Source organism: Notothenia rossii, assembly GCF_949606895.1.
Source record: "Notothenia rossii genome assembly, chromosome: 4".
Taxonomy (NCBI): Eukaryota; Metazoa; Chordata; class Actinopteri; order Perciformes; family Nototheniidae; genus Notothenia; species Notothenia rossii.
Genome location: NC_136902.1, coordinates 37,234,497 through 37,243,625, shown reverse-complemented (window position 1 = coordinate 37,243,625; position 9,129 = coordinate 37,234,497).

The window sequence follows — 9,129 nt, the reverse complement described above, 5'->3', positions numbered from 1 at the left end:
AACACATCTGGGCCTTTTCTCAATCGCGAGGAAACTGGCTTCCAAGCCAATATTTCAAGGATACTACGTCATCGAGTGCCGCCGAAGGACTGTTCCAATCTCCAGCATACTTGGAATTCCACCGAGGCCGCGTCGTTGGTTTGGGGGTAATTTCGAGGCTGCACATGGGTAGACTTCGCGTCCTTCAAATCCCCACAATGCTTTGGGCACGGACCAATTTCCCCAAATCTGTGGCGGGAAATGTAAGGTGGGGCCTCTCATATGACGCACACCTGCACACTTTCTAGCCTGTTCCACTCTTTGTTTTCCGAATGCCAGGAAGGATTCTTGCCTAGCTTCTGAAGGAAGTGACTCGGAAGACATGTGCTACCAACCAAGAATCCTTGCGATTGAGAAACGGCCCTGGTGTCCGTTGTCTCGCATTCTTGCCGCCTGCACACGCACTTCTGCATAGACCTCTCTCTCTTCTGCCCCCTCCCCCATCAGCTCAATACATACAGTTTCACATACTTTTGGCCATTTAAGATATAGTTGGATTATACAAATATCACATGTGAGTTTACCTTAATATGAGTAATAACGAGGAAAACATACCTCTGCTCTCAAGCAGTCCTACACATCGTTTCTGAAAATAGTAGAACCTTACATAAACATATACAGAGAACGCACTCATTTTATCCTGCAGCCCTCCAGATGTTTTGACAAGCTGTGTCCAAATAAGGATATCCCATTTCTCACATCTCCACTTCTCCAATACAAATGTTTTCACTTCTCATACTTCCAGCTTTTTGTTATACAGACTGCTACTATTTGATACAAAGTAATTAAACACACATCCTATATATCAGGTGACATTAAAATGAATATACCAGAAATACGCCTTATTGAAATTTCTGCTATAACACGTTAATTTAATACTTCAAATACTTCAGTACTTCTCAGGCATGCCGGGTAATCTGTGACGTTTCGCTCTCAAAAGTTGGGCCATTTTATCATCATGCGCCAATGAGCAACTCTCTAAGGCCCATTCCCAAACCGCGCCCTACACCCTACCCCTCCGTTTGCGCGTTCACGCGGAGGGTCCGCCATATTGAGGGCTGTTCCAAACCAACGAGTGTGGAGCGGTATGGAGGGGGAGTGGGCTATCAAGCCCTCAAACAGCGAGTCTGCAGCGGTGCTGACTTGAGACCTGCTTGAGACCGGTCTCTACCTGACTGGAGTCACGCTGTGTGTGTCGGTCAGGAAACAGTATTTCCAGCAAATATACACTGATAAACTGCGTTGTTAACAACCTCATGATAACCTCATATGTTTTAACTTAGAATCATACCTGTGTTTAGTCTAGAAAAAGGTAAATGTGTATTTTATTATTAAGTTGACTGTTGCAGGAACTAAGAAGCTTATAAACATCAGGTTTAAAACTAAAAGAGCTTTACAAAAAAGTAACACAATTAAATATGTTTGGAGTTTTATTTGAGTTATTAATTTACATTTTTTGTCTAAGAGATGCTGATTTGAAACCGTTGTTACATACAGTTAGGGCATTTCCTGTTTCTGCCGGAGAGAGGGGAGGCCGTCCCAAAGCTTGCCGCTGTATTTACACCCTCCCTCTGACAGGAGGGAGCCTCGTTGAGCTGCGAGTGTGGCTACAGACGGAGTTCACTCCGTCACGGAGGGGTAGGGTCGAGGGAGTGGTTTGGGATTGGGCCATAGGAATGAATGAGGCCCCGCCTCCCACGCTTTATCCAGTTCTTATTATACATCCATGCTCCACACCCGTTGCTTTGGAACAGCCCTCAATATGGCGGACCCTCCGCGTGAACGCGCAAACGGGGGGGTAGGGTGTAGGGGTAGGGTGTAGGGGGAGGTTTGGGAATGGGTCTTCATGTGTGTGGCAAAAAAATGATGACCATAGGGGCACTGAGCTGCCATCCCCACCATACTTCATCTCACATAATTCAGAGCTGATTGGCTGTAAGTATGTGTGCCGCGAAAAGTGTGGTGTGTGAAGAGGAGACGAGAGACGCATCCTAAAACCCGGAAGTAAGCTGCGCATGGGTTCCCTCCACAAAAAAGCAATGAGATTTTTCCATAGGATTTTGAAAATAGCTCAAAATAAGATCTATGGGAAACGTACCTGTTAGATAAATGCACGTTTTGTTCAGCCGGATAATATCCACATGTCTACCATACTTTTATAATTTTCGAATCATAAATCTATCGATTAGATTTATGATAGACTTTTGAAACTACAAGAAGATAAGGAGGACTTTTACAAAAAAGTAATAGAGATTTTTGTCCAGAAGGATAGGCAAATGGACTTCATCTTCAAGTCAAGAGATGTTTCTCAATACTCTAATTTCCCCTCCTCGACTCCTAGCCTCGAGACTTAGTGCCGCCAACAGGAGATGCGAGGACTGAGGGGGGGAACCGAGGAGAGAGGAGGGGAAGCAGCAGGCGGTTAGAGAAATGAGAACTACTCTCCTCTGAGCGGTCATTTTAAAGAGACGTCCATTAATGATGACAGGAGGCACAGCAGCTGTCTGATGGACAGATGTGTTCACGACGACTTATACTTTTAATTCATTGACAGTGCGGTATAATGAGACAATAAAAGGCTACAGATGCGGACATATACACACACACACATATTTATATAAATATATACAATTTCAGAATCAAACAAGTATGAGAGCACTCTCATAATAACACAATCATAGACTGGATATATCCCCCCCTTCTCATGGTCGCTGAAATGGGGAATTGAAATGAAGGCCCAAAAGTTGTATTTACAAGTATTAAAAGTAAGCATAGGACACCAAACCAATTGAGACCTGTTTGTCCGACGCATCTACGCACTGTACAACACACACACACATACAGCTCCTAAAGCATATAATATATACAGTGGGGAAAAAAAGTATTTAGTCAGCCACCAATTGTGCAAGTGCTCCCACTTAAAAAGATGAGAGAGGCCTGTAATTTTCATCCTAGGTACACTTCAACTATGAGAGACACAATGGGGGGAAAGAATCCAGGAAATCACATTGTAGGATTTTTAAAGAATTCATTGGTAAATTCCTCGGTAAAATAAGTATTAGGTCACCTACAAACAAACAAGATTTCTGGCTCTCACAGACCTGTAACTTCTTCTTTAAGAGCCTCCTCTGTCCTCCACTCGTTAACTGTATGAATGGCACCTGTTTGAACTCGTTATCAGTATAAAAGACACCTGTCCACAACCTCAAACAGTCACACTCCAAACTCCACTATGGCCAAGACCAAAGAGCTGTCAAAGGACACCAGAAACAAAATTGTAGACCTGCACCAGGCTGGGAAGACTGAATCTGCAATAATTAAGCAGCTTGATGTGAAGAAATCAACTGTGGGAGCAATTATTAGAAAATGGAAGACATACAAGACCACTGATAATCTCCCTCGATCTGAGGCTCCACGCAAGATCTCACCCCGTGGGGTCAAAATGGTCACAAGAACGGTGAGCAAAAATCCCAGAACCACACGGGGGGACCTAGTCAATGACCTGCAGAGAGCTGGGACCAAAGTAACAAAAGCTACCATCAGTAACACACTACGCCGCCAGGGACTCAAATCCTGCAGTGCCAGACGTGTCCCCCTGCTTAAGCCAGTAATTGTCCAGGCCCGTCTGAAGTTTGCTAGAGAGCATTTAGATGATCCAGAAGAGGATTGGGAGAATGTCATATGGTCAGATGAAACCAAAATAGAACTTTTTGGTAAAAACTCAACTAGACGTATTTGGAGGAGAAAGAATGCTGAGTTGCATCCAAAGAACACCATACCTACTGTGAAACATAGGGGTGGAAACATCATGCTTTGGGGCTTTTTTTCTGATAAGGGACCAGGACGACTGATCCGTGTAAAGGAAAGAATGAATGGGGCCATGTATCATGAGATTTTGAGTGACAACCTCCTTCCATCAGCAAGGGCATTAAAGATGAAACGTGGCTGGTTCTTTCAGCATGACAATGATCCCAAACACACCGCCCGGGCAACGAAGGAGTGGCTTCGTAAGAAGCATTTCAAGGTCCTGGAGTGGCCTAGCCAGTCTCCAGATCTCAACCCCATAGAACATCTTTGGAGGGAGTTGAAAGTCTGTGTTGCCCAGCGACAGCCCCAAAACATCACTGCTCTAGAGGAGATCAGCATGGAGGAATGGGCCAAAATACCAGCAACAGTGTGTGAAAACCTTGTGAAGACTTACAGAAAACGTTTGACCTCTGTCATTGTCAACAAAGGGTATATAACAAAGTATTGAGATGAACTTTTGTTATTGACCAAATACTTATTTTCCACCATAATTTGCAAATAAAGTAAAATCAGACAATGTGATTTTCTGGATTTTGTTTTCTCATTTTGTCTCTTATAGTTGAGGTATACCTAGGATGAAAATTACAGGCCTCTCATCTTTTTAAGTGGGAGAACTTGCACAATTGGTGGCTTACTAAATTATTTTCCCCCACTGTATCAGGATACAGCCGTTGTGTATTTTATTATGTGAAGCTCTAAATGGTCTTAGAAAAATATCGACTCTTTGTTTGTAGATATCTACTAAACTACAGCATACAAATACAGAGAGTAATGTAGGCCTGTTATACTGAGTGATATATTTTACACACTGCTCTGCTTTCTGCACGGACCTCACAGCTGTTCTCACTGTAAAAATCGCATCGCGATGAAAGCAGTTACTAAAATAATATCCAGGGGATGCATGCAGAGCTGTCATTGGCTGAGATAAGTCCGGCCGTGCGTAACGCCTCCACCGTTCCCGGAAATGCATCCGCGGAGGAGCCGTGGAGGACCCATCAGTGGCCGTTTCTCAATCGCGAGGATGCTGACTTGGTAATCGCGTACTTCCAAGTCACTTCCTGAAGAAACGAAGCAAGAATACTTCCAAGCCACGGATTCGGAAAACGAAGAAGAATGGAAGGGGCTGACAAGTGTGCCACTCTCTCTAACAGTTTCAACATAAACTGTACCGAAAATAAATACCTCAAGATGTCTATCTAATTATGAACTTGCTTTACTTTCACGGAACACATTTTTAGTGGTAACAAATGTAACAAATTTACACACTTACCAGCACATGTTCTACGCCACTACATACTTACATTTCAATGTGTGCTGTGTCGGTTCAGCCATTCTCCGGGTTTTTGAAATTGGTCCGTGCGCAACGCATTGTGGGGATTTTAAGGGGGCGAACTCTACCCATGTGCAGCCTCGACATTTCCCCCAAACCAAGGACGTGGCCTCGGTGGAATTGCAAGTATGCTGGATATTGGAACAGTCCTTCGGCGGCACTCGATGACGTAGCATCCTTGAAATATTGGCTTGGAAGCCAGTATCCTCGAGATTGAGAAACGGCCAGTGTCTCGAGTCCTCGATGCTCGGTCCTCGATGTGCATTTAGAGAAATGAGATGTCCTTCAACATGGCGCGCTGAAATCCATTTCCGGGGGTCCTTCTCAGGTCGATTAAATGGAATCCTTGCGTCCCTCACTTGCGTCGTTTCCCTGCGTTTAGTCCCTCCCACCAGGGAAGCACGGAGATACGCTAGGAAACCACGAGAAGCAGGGAAATTAGTTTTAAGGGCAATGGGACGTCCTTTCTTCCGGAGCACGTGAAGCGACGTCCGTTTGTGATGACGCTGCACAGCTGTTCGTCTGACAGCAGCCAGCTCTGTCCCCGTTATTTTTCATAAACACCCCCGCCTCTGTTGTAGACCCAAATACATTAAATAAAATAAGAACTCATTCTCAAAAAAGATAAACGCCATTCTTAAAATGTATAAACGAAAAAAGCGATCATGAAAATGTTTCCAATAAATGAATAAAACATTTTTTGACCTCTTTGTTGTTCAGATATATCACATATTTGTAACTAGATGAATTGAAAGAAAACACAGTAGGCCTTATAGACTGAGGAGTGACTCTCGTGAGTTTCATGTATTTTCTTCACTCCGCTAGGAAACTGCTCTCGTGTCAAGAAGCATCAGATCAGTGCATGCACTGCATCGTCCAATCAGTGAGCGATACACAGTAAAAGGGCGGGGCGAATATCTGTGGATTTCATCGGAGGATGGTCTGGTGATTCCTCCATTATCGCTCCTTGCTCCTCGGTCCTCCGGCAGAAATAAGCGCCATGGGACGGTACTCAAGATGACGCAGACAAATCAACTTCCGGTGATACCGAGGACCGTGGCCGTTTCTCAATCGCGAGGATACTGGCTTGGTAGTCGCACACTTCCAAGTCACTTCCTTCATAAAAGAAGCAAGTATACTTTCAAGCCACGGCTTCGGAAAACAAAGAAGAATGGAACAGGCTAACAAGTGTCCCACTCTCTAACGGTTTCAACATAAACTGTACCGAAAATAAATACCTCACGATCTCCATCTAATTATGAACTTGCTCTACTTTCACGGAACACATTTTTGGTGATAACAAATGCAACAAAGTAACATATTTACCAACACATGTTCTACGCCACTACATACTTACATTTAAATGTGTGCTGTGCTGCGTCAGTTCAGCCATTCTCCGCAAGGGTTTTTGAAATTGGTCCGTGCGCAAAGCATTGTGGGGATTTGAAGGACGCGAAGTCTACCCACGTGCAGCCTCGAAATTACCCCCAAACCAAGGACGTGGCCTCGGTGGAATTCCAAGTATGCTGGAGATTGGAACAGTCCTTCGGCGGCACTCGATGACGTATTATCCTTGAAATATTGTTTCCTCAAGATTGACAAACAGCCGGAGGAAATGAAAATAATCGACACTACTGTAGGACCGAGGAGAGGAAATTAGAGTATTGAGAAACCTCTATTGTAAGACCACAATTTTATTGAAAATGGGATCTTACTAAGAGAGAACAATTCAATATTTAAATGATAAAATTACATTTTTTGGGTATGCTTTTGTTGAACTGTCTGTTTAAAAATTAATCGAAGCATCAGACAAAAAAAGCTTTTGAAAATAATGTTATATTTTGATTTAGGTCAAAATATAAGTCAGTGCCAGTGCCTCACCAGCCATGAACCTCACTGCAGAAGCTTATATACAGGACTGTCTCAGAAAATTAGAATATTGTGATAAAGTTCTTTATTTTCTGTAATGCAATTAAAAAAACAAAAATTTCATACATTCTGGATTCATTACAAATCAACTGAAATATTGCAAGCCTTTTATTATTTTAATATTGCTGATTATGGCATACAGCTTAAGAAAACTCAAATATCCTATCTCTAAATATTAGAATATCATGAAAAAGTATACTAGTAGGGTGTTCAACGAATCACTTGAATCGTCTAATTAACTCGAAACACCTGCAAGGGTTTCCTGAGCCTTGAAAAACACTCAGCTTGGTTCAGTAAACTAAATCACAAGTATGGGGAAGACTGCTGATCTGACTGCTGTCCAGAGGACCGTCATTGACACCCTCCATCAGGAGGGTAAGACACAAAAAGAAATTTCTCAAAGAGCAAGCTGTTCACAGAGTGCAGTTTCAAAGCACATCCACAAAAAGTCTGTTGGAAGGGGGAAATGTGGCAGGAAACGCTGCACAACTAAGAGAGATGACCGCAGCCTTAACAGCATTGTGAAGAAGAGTCGCTTCCAGAATTTGGGGGAGCTTCAAAGACAGTGGACTGAAGCTGGAGTCCAGGTATCAAAAGTCACTGTTCACAGACGTGTCCGGGAAATGGGCTACAATAGCCGTATTCCCATGGTCAAGCCACTTCTGAACTCAAGACAACGGAAGAGGCGTCTGACTTGGGCTAAGGAAAAGAAGCACTGGACAGTTGCACAGTGGTCCAAAGTCCTCTTTTCAGACGAAAGCAAGTTTTGTATTTCATTTGGAAGTCAAGGCGCCAGAGTCTGGAGAAAGGCTGGAGAGGAGCAAAATCCAAGTTGCTTGAAATCCAGTGTGAAGTTCCCACAGTCAGCGATGGTTTGGGGAGCCATGTCAGCTGCTGGTGTTGGTCCACTGTGTTTCATCAAGCCCAGAGTAAATGCAGCTGTGTACCAAGAGATTTTAGAGCACTACATGCTTCCGTCTGCTGAAAAGCTCTATGGAGATGAGGAATTCATTTTCCAGCATGATCTGGCACCTGCCCACAGTGCCAAAACCACCAGTAACTGGTGTACTGACCATGGCATTACTGTCCTCGATTGGCCTGCAAATTCCCCTGACCTGAACCCCATAGAGAATATGTGGGGTATTGTGAAGAAGAAGCTGAAAGACACCAGACCCAACAATGCTAATGAGCTAAAGGCCGCTATTGAAGCATCCTGGGCATCCATAATACCTCAGCAATGCCACAGGCTGATTGCCTCCATGCCACGCCGCATTGATGCAGTAATCCGTGCAAAAGGATTCCCAACCAAGTACTGAGTGCATTAATGGACATTTCCAAATGTTTGATTGTGTTTTGCTGTTATAAATCTTTTTTTTTTACTTGGTCTGAGGAACTATTCTAATTTTTTGAGATAGGATTTTTGAGTTTTCTTAAGCTGTATGCCATAATCAGCAATATTAAAATAATAAAAGGCTTGCAATATTTCAGTTGATTTGTAATGAATCCAGAATGTATGACATTTTTGTTTTTTTAATTGCATTACAGAAAATAAAGAACTTTATCACAATATTCTAATTTTCTGAGACAGTCCTGTATAGACATCTAAGTTTTTTGTGCCCCACCACTTTTGTACATATAAAAACGCCACTGTAGCCAGGCCACCACCACGGTGGGGTTTAGTGATGTATTTAAAACCAGGGGGGGATGTTTGGTTGAGGGAGAAGAAGTTATTGGGCTGTTGCCAGGTTTCGGTGAGCAGAAGGTAATCAAGGGATTTTTCCAAGATTAGTTCATGAAGGATGAGAGCTTTCTTGTGAATAAATGAGAGAATAAACTAAAAGGAAACACTAAACTACAAAAACATTCAACATTACCCAAATTAATGAAGAATTTGAAGATGCAAAACAAGCACAGAGAAGGAACTGCTGCCAAGACAATAATAAGAACCAAAACAAGCCAGTCAACGAAAGTTTGATTATCCGTTGCATGTCTGTGTCCAGCATCTTATTTTCTCATAATCTGCA